The sequence below is a fragment of the Equus asinus genome, chromosome 29 (genome assembly GCF_041296235.1).
Source record: "Equus asinus isolate D_3611 breed Donkey chromosome 29, EquAss-T2T_v2, whole genome shotgun sequence".
In the NCBI taxonomy this organism is placed as follows: Eukaryota; Metazoa; Chordata; class Mammalia; order Perissodactyla; family Equidae; genus Equus; species Equus asinus.
The window spans coordinates 40,105,426-40,119,490 of record NC_091818.1 but is presented as its reverse complement, the minus strand read 5'-3'; the positions used below and the strand labels follow the sequence as shown (position 1 = coordinate 40,119,490).

Below are 14,065 nucleotides of genomic sequence, written 5' to 3'. Positions count from 1 at the left end.
GCAGCCTCGTTCCTGACTGTGAGCACAGCTTGGGGACTGGCGGTGTTATGGACCAGGGAACCTGCTTTCTCAGACACTCGTTGTAAATATATGCGCCAAATCGTTGCAACAGGAATACGCACTGGACAATCTGTTGAATTAAATGAATTTAGCTCAACAACTGATGAAAAAAGGAAGTTGCAACTGAAAGCCCAAGAGGAGAAAGAAAATCCACGTCGCTTCCAAGAACACAGGAAATTTTATAATCTGTTTTCTCGAAACAAAGGAGGAGTATGTCAGATTGGTTGAACACTTGGGAATTTTTTTCTCCAGAAATGCATTTTTCATGCCTTCTTTTCATGAATATTTCCTGAAGGTCTTCTGTGTGCCAGGACAGTGCTGCTGTCATTATTATCAGTGTCACTGAGACCCTGTCTGTCAATGAACTATGCTCAGTATATTCTTCATAAGTTATCCTTTGCTTCCCCTCCTCCCACTTTTCATAGCTAAACATGACACTGTAATGTTTTTTTAATTTTCTCTATTGGTAAGATGCCTGAAGACTTAGTGGAATCCCCAAGTAGTAAGACGTTCCAGCTCAAGGGACAAAAACTTACAAATACTAAAACTGCCCAATATCAAATAGCTATTGATAGTGGTATCATTTCTGGTCTGGGAACATAACTGCTAGTATGATCACACTTAAATGAATACTACATTTAAAAAACCATCTATAAGTACTGTAGCCCTCAGATTAATTCCACTTATTTGCTAGACTTTAACACCTTAGCTAAAAGCAGGTCTTTTTCTCCTCAAAAGTTGATTTTTTTAAAGAGAATTTATTGAGCTATAATTCACGTACCACAAAATCTACCCCTTTAGTGTATACATTCAATGTTTCTTGTATATTTACAGAGTTGTGCAACTACCACCATAATCTAATTTTAGGACATTTCCATCACCCTCAAAAGAATTTCTGTATCCATTTGCAGTGACTTCCTTTTGCCCCAATTCCTAGCCCTAGGCAACCGCTATCTACTATCTGTCTCTATAGATTTGCTTAGGCTGGACGATAGGCTGAAGCCTGGAATCATACCATAAGTGGTCTTTTGTGACTTCCTTCTTTCACTTAGCTTGGTGGTCTTGAGTTTCATCCATGTTGTCGCATGTATCAGCACTTCATGCCTTTTTATTGCTGAAAGGTATTCCATTGTATGGATAACACATTTGTGTATCCATTCATCAATTGATGGACGTTTGGATTGTTCCCACTTTTTGTCTATTATGAATAATGCTGCAATAAAGCTTCGTGTACAGATCTTTGTGTGGACATACGTCTTCATTTCTCTTGGATAGATACCCATGAGAGGAATTGAGTCATATGCTAACTGTATGTTTAACATTTAACTGCTAAACTGTTTTCCAAAGTCATTGCCCCATCTTAAATTCTTATCAGCAACGTATGGTGGTTCTAATTTCTCACCATCCTTGTCAACACTTGTGATTGTCCATCTTTTTAATTTCAGCTATCCCAGTGGGTGTGAAGCAGCATCTCATGGTGGTTTTATTTGCATTTCCCTAATGATTGAGTGTCTTTTCATGTGCTTATTGACTATTTGTGTATATTCTTTAGAGAATTGTCTATTCAAACCCTTTGTCCATTTTTAAATTGGATTATTTACTTTTTCTTGTTGAGTCATAAGAGTTATTTATATATTCTTGATACTGGGCGTTTATTGGATATATGATTTGCAAATATTGGTTTGTTGGTTGTCTTTTCACTTTCTCAATGATATTTGAAGCACAAACATTTTTAATTTTGATGAAGTCCAATTTATCAGTTTTTTCTTTTATCGTCTGTCTTTTTGGTGTTATATCTAAGAAATCATCGCCTACCTCCAGGTCATGAAGATTTACTCCCGTATTTTTTTCTAGGTCTTATAGTTTTATTTCTTTCATTTAGGTCTATGATCCATTTTGAATTCATTTTTGTGTATAGTGTGAGGTAGGGGTCCAGATTCTTTCTTTTGCATGTGACTATCCAGTAGTTCCCAGCACCCTTTGTTGAAAACATTGTTCTTTCTCCATTGAATTGCTTTGACACCTTTGTGGAACGTCAATGACCACTAGTGTAAAAGCTTATTTCTGAATTCTCTCTGCCATTCCATTGACCTCCATGTCTATCCTTAGGCTAGTACCACATTGTTTGATTACTGTAGCTTTGTAGTAAGTTTTGAAATCAAGGAATGTAAGTCCTCTAACTTAGTAGTTCTTCAAAAAAATGGTGCCTATTTTTAAATGCAGGGTTTGTCATACAGTTTGTGCCTTTGTAGATACTTTTAGATTTTGAAAGGTTTGCAGAAATACGTTGATACTCTTTTGTGGAGGTCAAAAGCTTTACATACCCAGCTTTCCAACGGTGAGAATATTGTATAATATGTTTTCTCACACGTTTGAAGTGGGCATGTGAGCCAGCCTTTGGCTGGTTGTGGAGACCTTCTTGAAGAGCCTTCATTCAGAAGTTTGATTTGCTCAACAGACATTTACCCAGCATTCCCAACTGCCTTGGTCTGTACTAGAAACTGGGGAGAGAAAGATAAAGGGGGCACCCTCTCTGCTTTAAGAATGCTCACGGTCTAGCAAGGAACTAACTAGAATTTCATTGCTGACTTTCTAGAGATTGTCAACCTAAGAGATATGCAAAGGAAGCCTAGAGAAAGACGGATATTTCTGTGAAAGCTATAGTGTCCACATCAGTAAATAATTGTGAGTGCAGTGCCTCGCACACAGTAGGTCCTCAAAAAATATTTTCTGTGATTTACTTACTAGATGATGTGAAGGCTAGTGGCTGGGGCGTCTCACTACACAGTGCAGACTTAGAGGCTGAGAACAGGCGCGGTCTCTTTCTGGGCGCTGATCTTCCCATTTAAAGATCCCTTTGTGCTCTGTGCCCAGCCTGGGCTATTGACAGCGCTCTTGGCAGTCTGCTCTGCCCTGTAGCTGCACTTACCCTTTGTTTTTCTTTTGGTCCTCGGTGTCTTGAGACAGTTTGAATAACCACCCTGGAGTTCTGCCAGAGTCACAAGATGAGGAAGGGCCAGAAGCACCACAGGAGACAGAGAGCAGGGTGGGGAGGCCGGGGTGTGGGGAGAGCAGGGGAAGTTCACCATCGCGTGCTTTCAGTGGCTCAAGTTTGCTTAGTTGCCAGTGTTAGTTCAAGCAATTTCGACTTTTGGAAAGTCCGGCCCTTCCCCTTGCAGTCGTTTGTTTCCTCCTGTCTGGTGGGCTTGTCTGGCCATTTCTCCAAACTCAGCAACACAGAGTTCTCTAGGCGGAGCCTTCATTCCTGCTTGGTAGGCAAGCAATTCCAGGGGCCCAGCGTCCAGGGTGGGCTCAGCTGTAACCCAAATCAAGTCATCAGTGGTGGCAAACATCTGGCCTAGAGGGAGGATGCCGAGTTGAGTTCAAGAAAGGATCACCAGATTTTGTGTGCTCCTCTCTGCCACTTCCGGAGGAGATGAATTTGGAATACGGAGCAAGGTTAGGTGCATATCAGAACTGAAAGAGGGAACAGCATTGAGGTTAAAGGAAACTGGAGTCAGATCGCCCAAGCTGGAATTGGGGCTCTGTTACAACCAGCTGGAGAGGATGGGCAAATTACATATTTGTGTACCCAAATTTTCTCATTCAGCACTCCCAATCTCTCTTTCTGTCATCCACAACACGATTACCTTTTAGTATGCTATGTAATTTTTTCACTTATTGTGTTTATTGCTTACTGTCTGTCTTTCTTATTCCCTGTCCTTAAAGGACAGAAATCTTGGGGCCAGCCCCATGGAGCAGCGGTTAGTGCACACGTTCTATTTCGGCGGCCCGGGATTCACCGGTTCGGATCCCGGGTTCGGACATGGCACCACTTGGCAAGCCGTGCTGTGGAAGGCATCCCACGTATAAAGTAGAGGAAGATGGGCACGGATGTTAGCTCAGGGCCAGTCTTCCTCAGCAAAAAGAGGAGGATTGGCAGCAGATGTTAGCTCAGGGCTAATCTTCCTCAAAAACAAAAAGGACAGAAATCTCTGCTTTTGTGGTTGTTGTTTTTTGATGTATCCTAAGAATCTAGAAGACTTGGGACACGTAGTGGGTGCTCAATAAATATTTGTTGAATGTGGTTAATAATACTACCAACTTCAACTGGATTGTTGTGAAGATTAAATGAGTTAATACTATAATTTGTTCAGGGCAGTGCCCACTGCATAGTAAGTGGGACAGTCTTGCTTTTGCCCCTTTTCCTGAAGTAATTACTAATAGTACTCCCTTTCAGAAAAAAAAGAAAAAGCCTTGTTTTAGATGTTAAATTATATGGTTTCCTACCTGTAAGTGTTTTTACTCATTCATTTAAGAAACTTAAAAAAAAATGACCTGTTTACCAGGTACCATGTTAGATGCTCAGAGCAGTGGCCGTAGTTCCTTCCCTTCCAGAACTTATCGTCTGTGAACTCTTTCACTGGAGAGCTTTAAGAACATGACTAAGTTGACAACCTCATGACTTGAGCACATGGTTAATAATAATGACTGGATTTACATCCATGTAGGTGTTTGCTGTTTTATGAAGAAGTTTTTCATTTATCGGTTTATACAGCAACCCAACAAGGTGGAAACCACTACTGTCACTGCTTTACTGATGAAGAAAAACTCGGGTTCTAGGAGGACAAATAGCTCAGTGAAGCCTGGGGAGCAGCGGTCCCAAAGCTCTGATTCCTACACGTTTTCCTGCTGAGTCACACCGGCTGCTGAGACGTCGCCAGAGGACCTGACAGCCCCTTTAGGACTTGGACTCTATTCTGCATTGCTGGACGATAAGCAGCTTTTTTCTTATCAGTTCTTAAGAAATGTGCAGCTTACACTGATTAAAGGTAGGATACACATTTGGAATTGAGGGCAAAGCAGAAGAATCGACTTCTTCTGATTTCTAATCACTGCTGGTCAATGGAGTGCATCCTTTCTCGGATCAAGTCTCAGACAGTCCTGTTCCACGGGTGGCAGTACCTACAGTTTTCTCACGTTCCTCTGCCTCCCTCTAGTGACTTCAGTCCAGAATTACTACATAGATATATGGATATGTGGTGTGTGTGTATGTGTAAATATGTAATCTAATAGTAATGTCAATATGTATATACATATTACAGCAGGGAGTTGTTGTAAGAACACAGAAGCTACAAAGAAAAGCCAAGCCTTATCTACCCCTTCCTTCCTTTCCTCCCTCACACCTAATATATGTGAAACATTGTACTAAATACCAAGGACACAAAGATAAAAGCCTGACCCAGCGTTTCCCCGCTTGGGACACTTGGGCAGTCCCTCTTTGTACCAAAAGAAATGAAGGGAATTTAAAATGTCAAAGACACCGCTCTTTCTGTTTGCAGTCTTTCTGATGTGAGGTTAAGATGTTAACAATGTTGCCCTGAGACTTCTGTTAAGGGAATAGGACCACTTTTTAATTTTGTGTCCGCACCTTAGATCCTCACCATTTTCATCTTTCTTTCCTTCCCTCCTTTCTGCTCCTCTCCCACCTCTCCTCCCCTCCCCTCTCTCATCCTAATCTTCTGTTCCTTCATTAATGCTTTTTTATTTTGTGTTTTATCTCCTCTGCCCATCAATTTCCAGGTGAGGAAGCCAGGGACATCGTGAGCACTGCGCAGCCCCGAGGGTGGCTCTCATACCTAAAGTGATCACTCACCTCTGTGCCGGAACATCTAGTTTCCAGCAATTTGCAGACGGTAAACACCCAGAGGCAGAGCCGGGGCGGAGGAGGGGCTCAGCTTCTCCAGGACACTGTAATCAAACCCACACTGAGGAATTTGCTGCCAGCCACTTCGTCAAAACCAGACAAGGCTGCCTCCTGGGCGATGTCTTCTACTTGGAAACCAGGAAAGGAGGCAAGGGGTTCTAGCGTGTTCTCTTTATAGAAGGATCCAAGTGGCTTGAGTGTACCATCTGATACCCCGAGTCTGGCTTAGCATCCAGGTCTCCATCACTGCTCTGCTGCCCTCAGAGCTGCCTAGGGTCACTGGACCACCCAGCTCACTGCTGACATTAGGGGGAGTCTCAGATGGGACCTTTGATAGCCACAGAAAAGGCTTCTCACCACGCTAGTGGCTTGAGCGAAGCTGGGAGAGGTAATATATGGATATTTCATATAGAATACCGGCGATTTTTATCTGTGGACATCTTATTATTGCACCCAGCGCACTGTATTGCAATCCAGTGTTTATCTCCCCGAGTGGAATGGAAACAGCTATAGGGCTTGAATTATGCAAATTTATTTTTGTGTCCTCAGTGCCTGGGACATGATTGGTGTTCAGTAACTGCTTGAATGAATGAATCAGTAATGATTAGCCTCAGCAATACTTTGTTCTTAAAATGAGACACACAAATATTTATTTTTTCTAAAGTACAGTTTCTAGGCCAACAGAGATGTGTGATAAGAAGGCTTCTGAGAAGAGTCTTCATGATTTTATAGTCTTCATGGTGAGAGATAAGACACAAAGGTACACATGAAGAAAAGAGAAGACACCAGGCTACAAAAGCCAAAAGCCGGAAAAAAAAAAAACACCCACCAAACCCCCAAATAAACCCCTCTCCCTCCCAAAAAAACCCAAAAAAGCAGACTGTCTAGTAAAAAGTACCCACAGATTCTGATAATCCAGCCACGATGGTCACAGTTTTAATAGTAAGAATAAAAAGTACACACTTCTTCCCTTTCCTTGCCAAGGTTGAAGGCAGAATCTTTACCATTGTGAGGGAGAGAGCGTGATACTGGACGGAAACTGAGGCGGGCAACAGCTAGAGGCCTTGCTCAAATTGTCCCAAAGGTCAGATAAAAAATTCTCTGCAGTGCCAAATTCTTTGCCGGTGGACTTTTTTCCATACTGATTGCTGAATAAGGTGCAGATTTGCTTGTCCTGGAAGTAGTTTTCTTTCTGGCAAATCTGTGCATTTAGGCAACTCTGTGTTTGGCCGTCTCTCACTTGCACTTTTTTGAGCTGTTCTCCTTGTTTGTGTCCTGGCCACCCCCCCACCCAAGGCTTCACTGCTCCCCTTCTGGCAGGTCCTCAAATCACATACTGACAATACCTTAAGTGTTAATTACCCCGTGCAGCTGGCCTTTTAACCAGGGAACTCCCACACCTTGAAGATCTTTCTGATCCAGGATGTTGACTAAACTCAGTGTGGTCATCATTTGACCATCTGTACATATATCAAATCATTATGTTGTACAACTAAGACGGATACAATGTTATCTGTCGATTACATCTCAGTAAAAATACAAGCAAATAAGATGTTTAATAGTAAAATGTTAAGGTGGGTGGGTGGGAAGGCAGAAATTTTGGAAGAGGGCGTTTGCCTGATGTTTTCCAACCACTCCTGGTCGCTGACCCAGTTCTTCACCCGCTCCTTCCAAATGGACGTTCACGTGATTCTGGATGTAGGGGAGGCACCGGGCTTTGAACTGCAGATGCAGGAGAAATGGCTGCTTCATGAAACTGCCCGTGTTCCCCACTGTATCCGTGGAAACAGTGACAGCTCCAAGACCTAAGGCGTCTGTTGCCAATGAGACCCTCTGGTTGGAACAATGATTTCAGTTTGGTTCAACTTGGTGGAGTTTCCTAGTCAGGCATGATGAATATCTACAGCCTGTGCACTCGAAGCATGCATCCTCCAGGGCAATGTGGCCATTTGTTTTTTTTGGACTTTATAGTAACCAACACTTTTCATATTTTATTAAAGTGGAGAAAAAGCATAATGATAGCTATGCCCTTTGAAATTGAGATCGGTTTGTAAAACAGCAAAGTCTAAAGCATGGCGTAGATTTAAAATCTATGATATTTTTTAAAATCCTTGGTTTAGAATTAATTTGTTAGAACTGGAGATATCTTAGAACATACCTATACCTAATAGCATCCTGAGATGATTCTTTTAAAACTGAGAATTGTGTTCTAGACAAGTCTCCACCACCTACTAGCCAGGTTGATTTTTTTTTTGCATCCCTAAAAGGATAAGTTTGCACAGTGGGGCCTGGTTTTCTTTTGAGCTCTAACCTGTGGTTCCAGAATTTGGCTGTGAAATAATGTTAACTTAAGTCGCCCTCCAGTGGCTACAATTATAATTGCAGATTATACCAACGCGGAATTTCTGGTCGCAGGAAGAGACCTAAATTCTACAGTAACACAGGGATTACTCTTTTAAATGAAAGGGTGCAGGTACAACACTTGGCACGCAAGCCCTCAGTAAATGGTGGGAATTGTTTCCATGGACAGCTTGTCCTCACAGCACTCCAGAGGAACTTTCACCTAAGCGTAAAAAAGAAACCTTGACAAGTGTGTTGACTGCAATATTGTAGCAGTAAAACATTGGAAACAGCTCACATGTCTATCAGTAGGATAATAGCAAGTTTGCCCAAATGAAATACTATACACCAGTGAAAATCAGTCATTGAGGGTTACATCCATCAACCTAGGAGCAGAATTTTTGGGCATCTTAAATGCAAATTACCCTTCTAGGTAGTTTGACCTGTTATACTCTTTCTAACAGTGTATGAGGATTCCCATTTCCTCTTATACTCACCAACACTTGCAACTGTCTGATTTAGATTTTTTTTTGCCAATCTGATGTGAAATTCTACTTTATTTTTTTAAAATAAGTTTTCTCTTCATTACTAGAGAGGTTAAGCATGTTTTCACACTTTTGTCATTTGATTTTCCTCTCTGTGAATAGCCTTGTTCAAGTCCTTGGTCTGTTTTTCTATTGATTTTGGAGTCTTTTTCTTGTTTATTTGCATGAGTTATTTACAGATAAGAAATTTTCAGTGGATATACACTTTTCTTCCAGTGTATGGCTTGTTTTCACTTTTAAAATGACTTATTTTTTCATACAGAAGTTTTATATTTTAATGCAATCAAATTTATAATTTGTTTTCTTCATGGCTTGTTTTATCTTGTCTGTGTTGTGTTCATGTAGTCCTTTTCTACTCCTTGTTTGTCTTTTGAGGAAGATTAGCCCTGAGCTAAAATCTGCTGCCAACCCTCCTCTTTTTGCTGAGGAAGACCAGCCCTGAGTTAACATCTGTGCCCATCTTCCTCTACTTTATATGTGGGATGCCTGCCACAGCATGGCTTGACAAATGGTGCGTAGGTCCACACCCTGTATCCAAACCTGCGAACCCAGGGCCGCTGAAGTGGAACGTGCAAACTTACCCAGGGAGCCACTGGGCTGGCCCCATTTTTCTACTCTTAAGATATGCAAATATTCTACTATATACTCTTTGGAAAGTTGAAAAAATTTTTTCGTCCTTATCTTTAATTCACCTGCAATTGATTTTTGTGCATGGTGTGAAGTAGGGAATGAGTTACACTTTCATATGGATAATCAGTTGTCCTACCTCCATTTATTGAATAATAAATTCTTCCCCTTCTAAAGCAATGGGTTACGGGATCAGGTTGCTTGAACTCCAGCCTCACTTTTCATTAGTGGTGTGACCTTGAGAAAGTTACTCAGTCTCTCTGGGTTTGATTTCTTTATCTGTAAAGTGAGAGTAATAATAGTAGCTGTGTTATAGGATTGTTGGGGGAATTAAATGAGTTAAATCTAAAAGACTTAGTTCCTGTCACAAGTTAAGACTCAATAAATGTTAGCTGTTATTATTTTTATTGCAGATTTATTGTGCTGCCTCTGTTGTACATGAACTTTTCACGTGTCCAGGTCCAGATCTTGATTCGCTCTTCTTTTGTGTTGGTCTAGTTTTCTGCACCCGGGCCACATGGTATAAATTATTACAGCTGCGTAATTGGTACCTTATCTAATAGGGCATGTCTCTCCGCCATGTTCTTCTTCTTCAGAATTATCCCGACTAGTGTTTGCCCTTTACTCTTCCATATTGATTTTAAGATCAATTAACTATAGTTCCCCAAGCAAAAATCTCCCGCTGCCCCCCAACACACACGTCAACCCTGCTGAGAGTTTGAATGAAATTGCGTTTAATCTGCTGGTTGATTTGTGGAGATCTGCCATCTTTTTTTCCTCTCTGGGAACATGGAAAATTTAATACGAAGAAGTTATTAACTAATAAAAGAATGTTATGAAAGAGTGAAACTGAACTCTGAGGAATATGGGAATCCCAGATGCAGGAAGCAGCTGCTACCCCAACCACGAGAGGGAGCGAAGACAAGGAAGGAACAAGAACTTGGAAGGCAGACCCCAAAGCCGAGGCTGAGAGCTAGCGGGAGAGGGTGTGGCTGCCCCAGAAAGTGCACTTGCTCGTGGTGGAGAAACTTGTTGAGGGTGTAGGCCAGTCTGTGGGAAGTGGCCCACTGCTTGACAGAGACCTTTGCTTTGGACATATCATATGATGGATGGTGGACATATCAGTGATGACCCAAAGGAACTGGCCCACTGAGAGTCTGGGGAATCTCTCAGGAGGGTGACCACCAGTAGCCCTCTCATGTGCTCTGTCAGCTCGTCAGCTGCTCCGTAGAAAGAAAGAATGTACACCAGAACCACCAAGACTAGCCCATCCCCACATGCCTCCCACTCTGTCCCTCTACTGCCCTCTATGGACAAAGCTTAATATTTGCAGCAGCTTTCAACGGAGAAATGCATATTGGGACCAGCTGCAGGATCACAAAGCTTGGTGAAGAAGGGTGAATTTGGAGCTGAGAGACAATAGATCGATAACTGCTGCAAACATGGATAAAGTTAAAAATGTCATAGTCCTCAAAAAAGTTCTTCAACGAGAGTAATTTCCTGCCTCAACCTTCCTTACTTCCTCCCACCTTCCCCAACCTCCAGGTCGCTGCTCAGAGGCAACTGTTGAAACTCTCGGAGGAGTTTTTCCAGCACAATAGACAGTATTGTGTAGAGCACAGCTTCTGGGGAAGACTGTTTGGATTAATATCCTGGCTCTGTGACTTACTGCTGTGTACTGAGTTCCTTTTCTCTGGCCGTGCTTCAGTTTTCTTGTCTCTAAAGTGAGAATAATAACTTTACAGGATTTCATAATTTCAATAATTTCATAGGATTTTTGTGAGGATCAAATGAGTAAAGCTCTTAGTACAGAGTCTAGCATGTTAACTATTTCTAACTTCCATTGTAAACTATGTGCTAACATTGCCGTTTCTTAATTTACCAATATTTGACAATCTTTATGGACTTTCTCTTATTGATAGTTAGAAATTTAGCTCTTTTGTGTCACCACGCCCCCTCCTCCCTTGTCCCCTCAGTGAAGTCATATCCCAGTTTTTCAAAATCAACCATCAGTGTTTACGTTATTCTGAATATGCAAATATCATTTACAGTTCAGCCGAGTTATTCAAACAACTTCTTGTTCGATTTTTCCTCCAGTTAATAATTGTTCCGTGTTTCATTTGCTTATGTTTTCTCCGTCCATATTGCTATTTCCCCCTACATGTTTAAAATGATTGGTCAAGCATTGAAAGATAATTTTTCCATTTCTCTTATATATCCAATAAGCTATTGGTCTGCTGAGCGTTTGAATTGGTAAACTGAGTGGAGAAGGTCTCCCTCAGCCTTGTAGGCGGCGTTGTCCACTCCACAGGCAGAGGAAGGGCGAGTTCGCACTCTGTCTGCTTGAGCTGGGCTGCCCATCTTCTCCTGCCCTGGGACATCCGCGCTCCTTGTTCTTGGACCTTTGGACTTGGACTAGTGCTTATGCCGTCAGCTCCTCTGGTCCTCAGGCCTTCAAGCTTGGACTGAAACTACACCACTGGGTCTCTTGCACATGGCGGATCCTGGAACTTCTCAGCTTCCACAATCTCGTGAGTCAATCCTTCATAATAATCTCTTTCTGTATATCTGTATATGTCCGATTGGTTCTGTTTCTCTGGAGAAACCTGGCTAATGCAGATACTGTGACACTAATATATATCTCTGTGCAGGTCTAATGGTGATATGTTCATCCTGAAGACCAACTCTGTGAGGCACTAAGGAATTCATGCATCATTATTAGAATGGCTATTCCTGCATCGCTGCTAAGGCAGGTGAGAAACTAGAGTTCTAGCCACTTTTTAATGGCACTTTTCAACTACAACATGCAAATGGTTGGTTGACTTCGTACAAGATTAATTAAGAAGTCTCATGTGAGTGGGGAGATATTCATTTTAGGCTTGATGATTTAATCACAGTTAATTACATAATTAACATGTAAAATCCTGATGCAATTAAAAAGCGGAATGAACAAGAAACTGGAATAATTGTTTTGATGAGATGACAATCATAAAGTTGAAGTGAACTAATACACATTGAACACGCAAAATAGTGTAACTTTTGGGGCTGGCCCCATGGCCAAGTGGTTAAGTTTGCACGCTCCGCTGCAGGCTGCCCAGTGTTTCATTGGTTCGAATCCTGGGCGCGGACACAGCACTGCTCATCAAACCACGCTGAGGCAGCGTCCCACATGCCGCAACTAGAAGGACCCACAATGAAGAATTTATGACTATGTACCGGGGGGCTTTGGGGAGAAAAAGGAAAAAAATAAAATCTTTAAAAAAAATAGTGTAACTTTTATTTCCTTGGTAAAAGCCCTTTGAGAAGATAAATGAGCTAAGTTGAAAAACCACAGGCACCATTTTCTTGATTTCACAAGTCCAAAAAGAGTTGTAAGTTCAAATAGATCACTCTAAAGGATATAATAATGCATCCATCCAACCATTCATTCCATAAATATTTCCTTAGTGCCTACATTGTATCAGGAATTCTGTAATGGACTGGAGATACAAGAGAAATGAGAGAAAATTCCATTGCTGGCTGAGCTTACAGACAAGTAAGAAAGTAACTTTGAATGCAGTGGTGAGGGTGTGCACACCGCGCAAGGGGAGGTGGATGTGCATGAAGGGGCTAAGTGGGGGCATAAAAGGCATGTGGGTGAGGTGATACCTCAGCAGAAATCGGAAGGGGGAGTAGAAGTTCAAGTGCGTGGCGAAGGTTTCCAGGCAGCAGCTTGTGTCGAGGTGTCTTCGTCCGTTTGGGCTGCTGTAACAGGAATACTACAGACTGGATGGCTCATAAACAACAGGCATTTATTTCTCACCATTCTGGAGGCTGAGAAGTCCAAGATCATGGTCTTTTTGCTGAAACCTCACGTGGCAGATGGCATGTGGGCTCTTTTCTGGGCTGCTTTTATAAGGAGACTCATCCCATTCATGAGGTCTCTATCCTCATGACTTAATTCACCTCCCAAAGCCCCCACCTCCTAACACCATCACACTGGGGGTTAGGATTCAACATATGAATTTTGGGAGGGAACAAACATTCAGACCATGGCACAAGGCCTGGAAGTAAGAAAGCACAAAGCATCTGGGATGTTTGGAGAGCTACGTGAATGAAGTTTTCTTGAGTGTTTGTGTGTGTGTGTGTGTGTGAAATATGAAGTGGAGGGGGCAGGAACACAGAAGAATTGTGGTGCAGGATGAGGTGGACAGGCACAGCAGAAGATAATGAACTTTGCATGTTACACTACTGATGAATCATCCATTTGCCATTGACCAAAATCCAACTCAAACTAACTTGAATGAAAGAGAAATTTATTAGTTTTCCTAACTGGGAAGGTCAGGAGAGGATATTCAGATGTAACTCCATCCAGGGCCCAAGCACTGTTTTTAAGGCTCATTTTCTCAACTCTGCTTTGTGTTTTGGGCTCACTGTTTCCTACTGCATGTGGAGTCTAGGGCTCCTGATCACTAGAAACTCCAATTTCACATCCTTCCAGCAATGTGTTGAAGTTTCCGATGAAAATTGAGGATTTGTCTTTCTCCTTGAAGCCCCATAGATTTTGCTTTATACATTTTGAAGCTCATATATATAATTATAATCCGCTACATCAATGTTTAGAATGATTGAGTCCTTTTAATGAATTGATTCCTTTATCACTATGAAATGCCCCTCTTTGTCCCTGGTAATCTTCTTTGCTCTGAAATCTACTGAAGGCTAGACCCTGGGAGTTGGCTGGTCCCTTGTGGGGTGTAACGTGAGTTCCTGGATGCCTCGGTGAATGACCTTTCTAGGTGGTCTCTTT

The 14,065-nt window shown here is 42.0% G+C and overlaps 1 long non-coding RNA gene across 3 annotated transcripts in view; it reads left to right on the top strand.

The window, feature by feature from the left end:
• The window catches only part of LOC106831246 (uncharacterized), a 53,711-nt gene extending 41,175 nt beyond the window's left edge, over window positions 1-12,536 (top strand). For 2 of the 3 annotated variants that reach the window (XR_011499241.1, XR_011499242.1), the window contains exons 4-6: window positions 4,619-4,892; window positions 5,644-11,810; window positions 11,931-12,536. This is a non-coding gene — a long non-coding RNA (uncharacterized lncRNA). The remainder of the gene's footprint in view (window positions 1-4,618; window positions 4,893-5,643; window positions 11,811-11,930) is intronic. The other variant, XR_011499243.1, reaches the window with a different exon arrangement.
• Window positions 12,537-14,065: the final 1,529 nt, after the last annotated feature.